This window comes from Ambystoma mexicanum, chromosome 10 (genome assembly GCF_040938575.1).
Source record: "Ambystoma mexicanum isolate Mex_15411 chromosome 10, UKY_AmexF1_1, whole genome shotgun sequence".
NCBI classification, from domain to species: Eukaryota; Metazoa; Chordata; class Amphibia; order Caudata; family Ambystomatidae; genus Ambystoma; species Ambystoma mexicanum.
The window spans coordinates 1,479,752,734-1,479,766,095 of NC_090932.1; the positions used below are offsets into that span (position 1 = coordinate 1,479,752,734).

General features: G+C 49.0%; 1 protein-coding gene across 1 annotated transcript in view; it reads right to left on the reverse strand.

Moving 5' to 3' along the window:
* MORN3 (MORN repeat containing 3) overlaps positions 1–9,544 on the reverse strand; it is a 360,155-nt gene extending 350,611 nt beyond the window's left edge. Inside the window, exon 1 of the mRNA XM_069619586.1 lies at positions 9,264–9,544. The gene's annotated coding sequence lies outside the window, so the exon portion shown is untranslated. The remainder of the gene's footprint in view (positions 1–9,263) is intronic.
* Between the last annotated feature and the right edge of the window lie 3,818 nt (positions 9,545–13,362).

Below are 13,362 nucleotides of genomic sequence, written 5' to 3' on the forward strand. Positions count from 1 at the left end.
AGGAGGGGTTGCGGTCAATAGAGCTGAACATTGCATCTAGGGTATGTCCTGCGGTGTGCCTGGCATCTGATATCAGTTGAGTCATGTTGAGGGCGTCCAGGAGTTGTCGTGTCATGGGGGTTATGAGGGACATCAAACCATACTTTAAGATCTCCTAGCATGTTGAGGGAGGGATGGCCGACCGGGATGGCCGCTAGGGAGTTGCTTACGACATCGGCAAAGTTTTGTTGTAGCTGGGAGGTCTGTAAATGAGGAGGAAGCTATGGGTAAGAGAGTAATAGAGGGGTTGATAAGAAATTTCACTAGGAGGGATTTGCAGTCTGCGTTGGGTCAAAAGTCATCGGAGAACCAGATTTCTGTGATGAAAAGGATGTTGGGGCCTTCAGATGAAATTAAATCATGTATGTTGTGTCGATTTTTGATGACAGATCTGGCGTTAATTAGGATGCATGAAAATGGATTAGTTGGATGGAGGTTGTTGGCCCCCAGGAAGGGGAGCAGTGGAGGGTTGGCTGGGGGGGGGCGTGAGTGAGGGAAGGGGTAGGGATTCCCTTAGGGGGGGCCTGCAGGAGAGGCCAGTGTGAAGGGGGGGAGGTTAGGCAGGGCTGTGAGTGGAGAAGTGTGGGGGATGATAGGAGGGAGCGGTTGTTAAGGGAAGGTGAGGTGTCTCTGTTGAGGGGCAGGGGAGATGCTGGGAGCATTCTTGAAGTGTGTGAGAAGAGTGCCCATGATGTGCGGTTCCTTAAGGGATGGTCCGGTATGGCTGAGGGGAGTGCAGGGTGTGTGTGAGCAGAAATTACAGAGGGATCCCTTGCCTGAGGTGTGAAGGGGGATGGAGTGGTGCAGGGCGGCGACTGCGGTTGTTGAGAGGGTCTGATGAAGAAGGGAGGAGGACAGGTAGGGAGGGTGTAAGGTCGGAGGTGGGGTCAGGGTGCCAAGATGGCTGAAGGGAGTCAGTGCCAGGAGTGTAGAAGGATGGGCTGTAGAGTGATTTCAATGGGTTGGGTGAGGTGGGGGAGGTTGTACAGATGTAAGAGGTGCAGACAGGCATCTGGGGGTGGAGATAGGGTGAAGTGTGCAGAAATGAGAGGGTCCGGGCGGTGTAGGTTTTGTGTTATAAAGGATTCTGGCGTGTCAGTGGCGTGTGTGTGAGGGTCAGCAGGGCAGCCGGGAGTGGGGTTTTGGTGAGAGTAGCCCGAGCAGCGCTTTGGGATGCGAAGACCTTGATGAGAGGGGGGGGTTGCTAGGTTGGGTGTGGGCAGAATTGGAAGATTTGTATGGGGGTATGCGAGGTGGATGCAGTGGGAGATGTCTTGAGAGTTGGTGGGCAGGGGAGAATTTCCCCCCGAGGGGTGATCTTGAGGAGGGGGCGGAGGAGTAACGGGGAGGGCGGGGAAAGGTTTGTCTGGGTTTCTGGTGCACCATAGAGCTGCTAGGCATGATGGATGGTCCTCTGCCTCTGCTCTGAAGGGTAGATGTGTGATAATGGGGCTGCAACACTGTCAGCGCACCCAAGAGGGAGCCTGATTAAAGATGGTGGCAAGATTGAAAGCATAGTTAGAGTCAAGCAGTGGCTACACTCAAAATGCTGCTAGATTAAAGGCAGAGATAATATTCAGGGGGCAGCTAGATCCAGAAAGGGAGCAGCATTCGCAGGTGCAGCTGGATTTATACCAATGGCTACACTCAAAATACAGCAAGATTAAAGGCAGTGGGCCTCATTACAAGTTTGGCTGTAGACTTGCCGGTAAAACCGCCAGGCTGCCGCCAAACTTGCAATTTTTTTCGGCACCCGCGAATGGGCAAATACCGGGTCATTACGGCCCAGCCATACCTGGTAATTGCCCAGTTGCGGGTGCCGGAATTAAATGCTCCCCGTTCCCACTTGTGCCGATAGGGCTCAATGGGAATGGGGAAGTCGGATGCACCGGCACCATTCAGAATGGTGCCGGTGCATCCGACATGTTCTGCTTGCGGGTGCCGTTCCACCCGCCAGGTCCGACCTGGCCGGTGAAAAGGCACCCGCGAGCAGAACTCGTACTTTGCCAGTCCGTTAACTACGGTACCGGCAAGCTTACCGGTACCGTAGTTACCGGACCAGCAAACTTGTAATGACCCCCAGTGGCAGGACTCAAACTAGTGGCGATATTCAGGGGCAGTTAGATTAAAAACACTGGCACTATTCAAAGCACAACTAGATTAAAAACTGTGGCAATATTCAGGGGGCAGCTGGTTTCAGAACAAAACAATGGCCACACTCAAATGCAGCTAGATTAAAGGCTGCAGCAGTATTCTAGGGGCAGTTTATTTCAAAACAGTATTCAAGCACAACTAGATTCAACACAGTGGCAATATTCAGGGGGAAGCTAGATTCAAGGCAGTTATAGAATTCAGTGGGCAGCGAGAGTCAAACCGTGGCAATATTCAAAGCGCAGCTAGGTTTAAAACAGTGGCTAAGCTCAAAATGCAGCTAGATTGAAGATGGAGACAAGATTTGACGCATAGGCACAGCTGGATATAAAACAGTGGCAATGTTCAGAGCGCAGGGGGATTGAAGGCGGTGGCTACACTCAACATGCTGCTAGGATAAAGGCAGTGACAGTATTCAGTAGTCAAGCCCAACTAGATTCAACACAGTGGCCATTATCGATGCGCATCAAGATTCAATAGCCAGAGCACAGCTAGATTTGAAACAGTACACTCAGGTACGTTCAACACAGCCTTATGTGTAGTGTGTGCATGCATAGTTTACAAGCTGAAATATGCTAAATGCATTGCTACGCATAGGCACATGCTCTTCAGAAGCCCCCCAGCAATGTAACAGTTAGTTACACAGTTATTTATGTGAAGTAAAGCAAAATAATTTGCATTCCCTGAATGTGTAACTTGCCATTCAGTAAATTGCAAGTGCTTCATTGTGTGAATTTCTATCCAGCAGTGAAATAGTTCAAGAAACGTGTGATTGTCAGAAGCTAGTGCAGCTTCCTGTGCAGTAAACAGTAACAATGGCAATGAGAAACCAAAATAAAGTTCTTCCAAAACAGCATTAAATAATACTGCCACCTTGAGGCAACAAAGAGAAATGCAGGTGATCATCCCATCATCCTCAATGGTGCTTTCGGAATGTCCCATGGGTGATATAGTGATCGCTGTTGTGATGGTGTGGGGCGATGGCATGCCCCACCTGCAGGCACACACGCACGCACACAGTACTCGCACCAAGAGACACTCCGGAGACGTGTTGCTGCTCTGGTCTCCGGCGCGAACTGCCGGCCGGGACCGTCTTTATTAAAAGCGTGCATGCGCGAGCCTCGTTATGGGCCGCGCATGCGCAGAACCGCGTATTACTACGCAACATCCCTCCTTTTTCCCCTAACAATGAACATTGCTCAACAGTATAACTTAACAACGTATTCTTAAAACATAACTGTTCCAGCACGACCTAGATGACTAGGCAGGGTCCATAATAAAGTCTTGGAACCTCTGCGGCGGCTTACACCCCGCCCGGCTCGTGTACCTGCGTGCCTCGGCCTGAGGCATCTCTTGTGTCCCTTGAGTCTCGGCCAGTCCATCGGGTCTCGGTGGCGGTTCATCGCTCGGCTCAGGTGCCGGAGGGTCGACTTCATCCGTTTCGGCAGATCCCACGCACTTGAAAAACGAGACATTCCTGCTGACAGTTCCACGTGCGTTGGCCGCTGTGATCATCGAGCCCTTCACATGCATCACCCCCAGGGGCTGGGTTTCGTAGGTTAACGATAACTTTCCTCCCTGCTCTTCTGTTTCGCACCAATACGGTATCCCCCACCGCAATCGGCCTCTCCGAGAGCTTCCTCCTGATCGTCTCCTTTTCATTCTGCACTGCCCTCTCTGTTCGCACGTGATCCTTTTCAATCTCCCCCGGCTGGCGGCCTTCCATTTCGGGCAGGAGCCCTCTTGGTACATGCTTAAAGAGTGCTTCGGCAGGGGCGCCCCCGGTTGACTGATGGGGGGGGGGTCGAGCGATACTCTCGAAGGAAGTCCACTAAGTTGCGTCGGAGGTCTGCGCCTCCATCTGCTGATATGCGGAACACTTTGTTTAGCGTTTGCATGAAGCGCTCTACCTCTCCATTTGCCCTCGGCCAGAGCAGTGTGACTTTCCTATGGCGTATTCCCCTCTCCTCACAGTACTGAGCAAAACGTTGCCCCCGAAATGGTGCCCCATTGTCTGAGCATATCTCCACCGGAAATCCATGCGTGGCGAACATTTTCTCCAGCGCCATGATGGTGTGGTCACTCGCCGTCGACTCCACCAGTTCAACCTCCGGATAGCGGGACCATTGATCGGTCACCACTAGAAAGTAGAGCCCTCGGCCGGTGGATCCAAAGTCGGCATGGACCGTCCCCCATGGCTGGTCACTTCTCTCCATGGTTTGGATCAGCGGGGCCCTCTCCGCCGGGTGGACTGCTTGGCAGGGGATGCACCGTTTCACAAACTCCTCCACTCTACTTTCCAGGTCGGGGAACCAGACCTTGAGTCTCAGTCTTGCTTTCATCTTGGCCATCCCTTGGTGCCCATTGTGTGCGAGCTACAGAACCTTGTCAACCAGTGTTCTCGGGATGACAATCTGGTGACCCCTTAGCAGGAGGCCATCCTCGGCTACCAAGAGCTCATGGCGCGCTTTCCAGAGGGCCTGCAGGTCTTTCTGAGCCCCTGCGTTCCTTCGGGAGTTGTCCTGGAGGACCTCTCGCCATTCTCCATTTGCCATAGCAAGCTTGATCCTTGTGAATATCTCATCCATGTTGGAGTCTTCGGTGATCTCCTGGCGGGATAGGGCAACGGGCAGCGCCGATTCGACCGCGAGATGTATCGCTTCAACACTCTCTGCCACTTCCACTGTGTCTTTTGGCCTCCCCGCACCTGGATGGCGGGACAGGTAGTCTGCCGGGTTGTCAGGGCCTGGTCGATACAGCAGTTTGACCCCGTACTCCATTAACGACAGCATCCATCTCTCTATTCTAGGCGGTGGTTTGCATAATGTTCCGGACAAGATCGGGATGAGAGGCTTGTGGTCGGTTACCACCACGACCGGTTTTCCCAAAATATATATCCGGAAGTGCTTGCACCCCCATAGGATGGCCAGAGCTTCCCGCTCGATCTGAGAGTACCGCCTCTCCGTCTCTGTTAGCGCTTTGCTGGCATATGCGATGGGCCTCATGGTTCCTTGATTGTCGGCCTGCATGAGGACAGCTCCCAGTCCTACGGGGCTGGCATCGACTACAATTTCGGACTCCCGATCCGGATTGAAGTATGCCATCGTTTCTTGTTCCGATAGGGCATTTTTGATGTTGTCGAAAGCCCCCTGTTCTTTCTCCCCCGAGTTCCAGGCAATGTCGTTTCGGGTTCGCGCTCTCAGGGGTTCCGACAGGGAGGCTAGATCGTGGATGAAGCGACCACAATACGTCACCATACCCAGGAAGCTTCTGATTTCAGATGGTGAGGTTGGCGGGGTAGCTTCCCGGATATCCTTCACTTTTTCGGGATCTGGTGATATGCCCCCCGCGTGGAAGACGAACCCGAAAAATTCCAGCCTGTCTCTCAGGAACTCACACTTCTCTTTGTGCAGTGTCAACCCTAGGTCGCTCAGCCTCAACAGTGTGTTTTCCAGGCGCTTTAGGTGTTCAGCCTCGGAACGGGCAAAGACCAGAATGTCGTCCGACATGTTTATCACTCCCTTGAGTCCGGACAGGGCTCCCTTGATGGTATTCTGGAAGACCTCTGCCGCGGAAGAGATACCAAAACTGAGTCTTTTATATTGGTATAACCCCTCATGAGTCGTAAACGTTGTGATGTATCTTGACTCGGGGTGGAGCTCTAACTGATGGTACCCGGACCTCAAATCCAGTTTTGAGAACACTTTCGCCCCTTGAAGCTCCCCAATGATGTCGTCCAGGGTGGGTGTTATGTGGCGCTCTCTTTTGATCGCTAGGTTGGGAAGCCTCATGTCCACGCAGATGCGTACCGCACCCGGTTGTTTGGGCTTTCGGGCTACCACGATCGGGGAGACCCACGGGGTGGGGCCCTCTACCTTCTCAATGATGTCCTTGTCTATCAGGGATTGCAGCTCGCGTTCCACCTGTGTCCTCAGATGGAAAGGGACGCAGCGGTGTTTGAGAGCCTTTGGTCTCACTGACCCATCGATGTGGAGGCGTATTGGGTCAGCCTTTAGTTTCCCTATCCCTCGGAATATCGTTTCAAAACGACTCAACAGATTTTCCAAGTCAGTGTGATAGACCACAAATGAGAAGTGTACAATGTCCAATGCCTCAGCCACAGCACAACTCAGAAGGGAATGCGGGCTCACATCTGTGACAAAGAATCTTGCCTTTATTCTATTTTGTCTGTGAGTGACTGGGGCCACGAATACTCCTCGGATGGGAAGCGGTATGTGTCCTCCGAAAGCGTATATCCGTGCTGTAGACTCTGCTAGGCCTGGTGGACCAGGGAGTGCGTTGTGGTGTTCCGTTGCCAGCACACAGACGGACGCCCCAGTGTCTATCAAGACCGGTGTGGGTGTTTCCCCAATGTTAACTGTGCACTTGGGTTGTCGTCTCCTGCCTGGGCCTTCAGCTATGCTCGAGATGAAGAAGATTTCGTCTTCCTCCTCCTCCTCCTCGGCGATGTTCAGGTCCTGTACGCCTTGTTCAATGGATGATACACCCCTCACTCTCCGAGTGCCGCCTCTGGCAATCCTTTCGGGCCCTCTCGACACGGCGACAGGTGCTGATGTCCTGCACACCCTTGCATAATGTCCTGGGGTGTTACACCGGCCACAGGTTCTCGATTTGGCTTTACAGTCACCCATATGTGGCAGGTCGTACCCACAATATTGGCACGAGGGAGCGTTGCTATGCCCCCCTGGGCTATCACCTCCTCTTGACGTCCACCTTGACTTTCCTGGGTTAGTGCAGCCAATTGCAAAAGCCTCACCTTCGTTCCTCCCATGCGTGGCTGCATCCATTTTCGCACCCCTCGCGTCAGCCAGCTCATAGGCCCTTCCTGTGTCCAGAATCTGTTGTAGGGTCAAACCCGGTTCCCTCAATACCTGCCTCCTCAGTTTACCAGAGCTGCAGCCCTGCAACAACTGGTTCCGAACCATCTCCTCTTCATTTCCCCATCTACAGGAGCTTGCTAGAACCCTGAGTCGTGCACAAAATTGATCCAATGACTCTTCCTCTCGTTGTGTTTCTGCACTCATGAGGAACCTATCAAAGTCTACATTCGCCATTGGCAGAAAATGATCTCGGAGCGCCTGCTTCACTGCAGCATACGTCGCAACCGGAATGTTCAGAGAGTCATATATCTTGTGCACCTCGGCCCCTGCCGACTACACCATGATTGAAATTCTTTCTTCGTCCTCCCTGATCCCCGAGGCTGTGAAGAACATCTCCAACCTCTTCATCCACAGGATTCATTTAGGCCCCAACTTGGAAGGTGGGCCCGTGGTATCAAATTCGGGCATGGGGGCTAGTGTGCTGTTCACCCTGCGAGGGATGGGGTCAGGAGCGCCATCCTGTTCTTCTTCCTCCCCCATTTCCCTGCGTGGTACTCACAGAAATACATTGAACTGCTTTGAAGACAGGGCCCCGGATCACCCTTGGCGTAATATCTTCTCCTGTGCCACTCTTTTCTTCTTTTTCCTGTTATATTGACAGAATGCCACAACCTTGTGGCTGCACAGGCTGTGGAGGGTCCAAAAATTGACTATTTTCGGTGCAAATTGCAGGTGGCGCACGAGCACCCTCACGGGCCGCAACCACTGCGTTCTGCGCTCAATCCAAGATGGCCGCCGGCCACACGTGTGAGCCCGTGCCGACACGGAGCAGCGTTCTCCTCTCTGGACGCTACCGGAGCGGAAGACTGCTCCCACGCTGTCCTCGTCGCGAGTGTGATGGTGTGGGGCGATGGCAGGCCCCACCTGCAGGCACACACGCACGCTCACAGTACTCGCACCAAGAGACACGCCGGAGACGTGTTGCTGCTCTGGTCTCCGGCGCGAACTGCCACCCGGGACCGGCTTTATTAAAAGCGCGCATGCGCGAGCCTCGTTATGGGCCGCGCATGCGCAGAACCGCGTATTACTACGCAACAGCTGTGATGATTGTATCGTGTTCAGCTTTTTGAACTATAAGAACATGTAATCAAAAGAAGCGATGAAAGCCTCCCTTATTAGTGGCATATATGTTAAAGACTGAAAAATAAATGGCATTAGAGACAATAAAGCTGATACACAAATTAAATTACTCTAACTTGCCCTTGAGAAAGGTCTAGTCAATTCACAATTAAGTTACTATTCGTAACTCGGACTTAATCCTAGCGTACTCCTCTCTTACTCCGAGTAAGCCAGGAGTAAGTCACAGTTACTTATAGTAATTCTTTTGTGAATCGGCCCCAAATTGTATGCATACTTTAAAATTCAATTAATTAACATGCGCTGATAATATTTGATATGAATTAAAATCCCAATGAGCTATGCACAACTACGATTCAGGGAGTTCCCTACCATTTTAGAATTCACTCTGTAGCATTAGGCGCATACTTGTAAAAGTGAGTGCACAACTGTAAAATCTGCAGCAAGAACAGCTGGATTGTTTTATGGCGGTGTATGACCTATCATGATAATTAAAATACTTTTGAGGGTACCCTCATTTAGTCCTGTTTTTTAACCAAAGGGACTTAAGAATGATGGAACAGTTACAGCTTTCGCTATAATGAAAATCATAACTACAAGACCCAGAATGCCATGCGCGGTTGGCTAAAAAGCCAGAACGGGACTCGCATGACATGGGGCCAGCTCGGAGCTGTGTGGCAGGTAAGCTATTCATTTGTAGAACAGCTCGCATGTGACTCCCATTCAGAAATGCCGTATCTCACTCAACAAACAAGATTAGGCAAACTACACTTGCGCGGCGAGTGAAACTTTGAAAGATAAGCAGTTCCTGCTGTGCCTCTCGTACCTTCATCCACCCCAAACGCATTTTAATCTACAAATTGACTCACAGTTCAATGTCAGCGGACCCCCATTACAACTTTCATAGATTGAGATGTAGGTTGTAGTTTTTCTCCATTGAAGCTCTGGGCTTAGAATCTCCCTGGAGCAATGCTGACCTCATAATGTAATAAGTGACCTCTCTTCTCTAGAAGGGGCAGGGCACCCGAACCCTGGCTGTTGTGCGCTGAGTATTATTTGGGCACATTCCTGTACTTAAAGAAGTGCCTCGCTTACCCTAGGGACCGTGAAGCAGGAACTCCGGTGTCTTCCTGCGGGGACTTGGCCAGCGTTCCCCCTGGGCTCAGAGCGCTGCTGACGAGGGATGTAAACAAAGAGGCCTGCGTGTCTCCAGGGCAACCCCGGACGCCGGCCGGAATGGCAGGACGCCTCGCCTATCATATCACGCAGGCCTCAGGCCGCTTGAGAAGCCCATCCCCACGCGGGCCGAGGACATAGAAATGAAACCCTGTCCCCATGCTGCCTGTGCCGTGTTTCCCCCACCCCCACGCTGCCATGGAGACCACTCCAAAAGTTCTGTGTTGGTCTGGTCTCTCACTGCGAGCTGCATATTACTAGAGAAGTGTAGTCTACGTTTCTCGTCTACTTTGTGGAAACAATCTTTCTTCAGCTCTATTTTTAATTCAGTTAGTAATTGCACAATTGCACAAGTAGTCCGGCCTATCGAAATGAATTTTCTTTGAACTTGTTCGTAAAAAAAACGTAAAATGCGGACTCTTTGAACTTGTTCGTAAAAAAAAAAAACGTAAAATGTGGTGGATAGGAGAAGCTTATTTTAGTTTTACCCGCTCGAAAACAGGGGTGTTGCAATGTTAGTGACAATTTTAAAGACAACTATACTACTAAATACAATTCAATTCAATTCTTTACTGTGTTTGGTTTAAAAAAATTAAACCCTTACAATATAAAACAAGACACACACTAAACATCAAGATTCATATGTAAAAAAAAAAGAAACAGGAAATGTGCACTGTTAATTGCATCTAATTATTACCCAAAGAGCGACAAAGATAAATACTAAATCAATCATGTTATTATCAATATTCACGAATTTAAAAACATCAACACCTACATTTCATAGTAAAAAAGCATAATTGTAAACATTTTCACAATTGCAAAAATCATAGAGATAGGCTTGCCACTTTGCATCCTTAAACATACATGCTCCACATCAACACATTCAAGTGAATGAACATATTCACCAAAATGACCACTCCGCAGTGACAGTAATTCCGGGCATAGTAGTAGCACATGTTTTACATTTGCCACGACTCTGGGTGCTTTACAAAATCTGCATACTGCCAATTTGCCCGGCGGTTGGTTCCTAATATTCCTAATTTCATTCGTGAGCAGAACATTAAAGTGGAATCTCATCAATTTAATTTCAGTCTGGCGGTCTGTTAATCTATTTATATAGGGTTCTTCGTTTCCCACCCGTTTATGCAGTACAGTGAAAGGACTGAACAGCCGATAGGTACTCAGACGTTCACCAGTAGCAATCCAATCACTAATTCGGATTAACCTTCCCCGGATTAGACATCAGCATCTCAATTGTTAAATCTAAATCAGTCATCTGCTTCTTTTAAATTTTGGCCTTTCAGGGGCACATTTATATTTTACAAAGTCTAATCAAATTAGTTAATCCCCAAAACAATGTGATTGTCTCATTACAGAATGTTTCAGCAGGTACCAAAAACCAGTGCCGCTCTGAGGAGAGAGATTAGTCCCCCCATATCGCTCTCCAGTCTGCTTCTCCCCGCAGCATTCTCTTATTCAGGTCCTCAAATATTTTCTCAAGCAGTGTTATGAGGGCTATTATTAGAGCCTTGTTTGAGGTAGTCATGATGCTGTCCCAAAGATTGTCAGACAATACCCAAGAAGTCGAGTGGATGAACCCACCCAGAAAATGGATTCTGAGCTCCAAAAAGGCCGGGCACTCCAGGGCCAAGTGAAACAAAGATTCGTTTGGGACTAACCCGCATGCACGACAACCCCGCATTTCCTTAGTTACTAAGAGTTTCGGCCCTAAGATTTCCATTGTCGGAAGAACATTCAGACAGGTATAGATCTCTATGCTTTTTGGAAGGAAACTTTAATACATAGTATTTCATGCTGTCTGATTGGGGTGCGTAGGTGCAGATTATGTTTATATAAATGTAATCTTTTCAGATCTTCGTGGTCAGAGTTTCAATCCCAACGTTTTATTTTGTTTTTTATTATATAAGCACTATCTGTGCTCCTCACTTCTATTATATTCGAATAGTTCTTACATTTTTAATGAAATTTATACAAGAAGGATTTGTGGTCCAGGACATTCTGCAAACATTCTTGTAATTATGAGCACAGAGTATACTCAGCGCCCTCCCCTATTTTAGTCAACAGTGTTAGTGATCTTTTTATATATTGAGCCCACCAAGATGTGAGGCCCAATTCTATTCTGATTACGCTAATAGGGGTGGACTTTGGTAAACTCAAAACCGCTTTCCAGATTTTACCCTCCAGCCTGTCAAGGAAAACCCTAACCGTAAACAATATTCGCTCACAGCCATACAGTATCGTCGCTGTTATCTTTAGCTTATATAATTCAATTAATGGTAGTAATGAGAATTCACAAAGCTTGTCTGTTTGGACTTTCATCAGGGATATGGATAAATTCATTTTCCCCTTCCATTTTCCCTTTTTGAATACTAAGATGGTTCTTCGATGAGATCGAAAAGCCTAAATAATGTATACTAGTTACTTGTGTGATCAAAGTTTGATTAACTTTCCATAAGTACTACCTGTGCGTTTTGTCACTGTATAGGATTTTAGAGGGCTTATTTTAAAATAATTAACCTCCAGAAAGGCTTCAACACCATGAAGAAGCTGTTGGAGGACTGCCGGAGTAAATCCATTAGTATCAAATCAGAAGCGTAAGCAATGATGTTTACACACAGGTAACGCCACCTTGGGGCATAGCCTCCCCAGGCAAGGCTTTCCTTCCACATATCTGCTAAGTACAGATTGAATATGGTTGGGGCTACTTCACATCCCTGCCTCAACCCCTTTGTGACAGGGATAGATTTTGACATATCTCCCTGACCATTTAGCCTGATTCTTACTGAATTGTGCCTGTAGAGCAGCTGGATCATTCTTAGCAGGCCCTCTTTAATGCCCCATCGCCTTCGTTTTTCCCACAGGATTAGCACGTTGATATTATCAAAAGCAGCACTCAAAGCCAGTACTGCCACGTATATGGTTTTGCCAAAGTTGCCTCCTGTGCCTGAAGTGCAGACAGAGAGGGCCACAGCACTCATTAGTATACACACTTCCTTCCTAAACCCAGTTTGAAGAGGGCTAAGTATTCTTGCCTCCTCAGCCCCTTTAATTAAGTCCTTAACACCAATTTGGCCAATAACTTACCTGCAGAGACTATTAGAGCAATTGATCGATAGCTGCCCGGGCTAGATCTGTTTCCATTTTTAAAGACACAGACAGTAGTTGCTGCTCACCAAGAGCTAGGACAATCCTCTCCATCAGCGATACGAGAAAATAGTCTGAATAAGATATCGGACTATTGGTCAGGATCTTTCTTATAGAATTTATTTATTTGATACCCCGTCAGGTCCCCTGGCTCTGGAACTGTTCAAAGCCTTAATTGCCATGGAAATGTATGTAGGGTCAAAGTCACAATTCCAAGTCTCGGGCTTTGAAGTTCTTGTCCGGGTACAAGAGATGCCTGTATTGTCAGAATTACATTTTTTGTAATAATAGTCACACCAAAAGGCCTCTGATATGCAGCAAGATTGCAAACTAGATTGGTGGATTTGTCTGTCGGAAGCGGCTGGTTGTGTGCTGTTCCCAGGTCCCAGTGCGGCTTGACAGAAAATCAGTGACGTGTGCAAGGACGTGCGCAGGGTCCTTTTCTCCAACGGGAAGTCCGTCGTGGGTGCCTGCCGCTTGTCGAGATCTTTCGGGAAACGAGAAAAACGTTGTGAAAACGCTGTGAACCGCGAATCCGCGTGCGATTTCCTGCGGCTTGAGCCCTGTGAGCTGACTGCTGACTGCTACATAGCTGACTGCTACCCACGGACGCAAGTGAATTGCCAGTAAAGGGGAAGGGGAAGCGTCAGCGAGCAGCCAGCGAGCAGCCAAGCAGCTTGTGGCAGCTCGCAAAAGAAGAAGCAAAAGCTGAGCCAAGTGAACCCGAGTAAGTTTTTTTCTGAACTCGGATGAACAAGTGCCTGTAAGGGAACAGGACAGCAGCAGTAATCAGGGAGGAGGGAGGAAATTTGAAGTTGGCCTATTGCCTGCTGAATAAATTGTTATAAAAAAA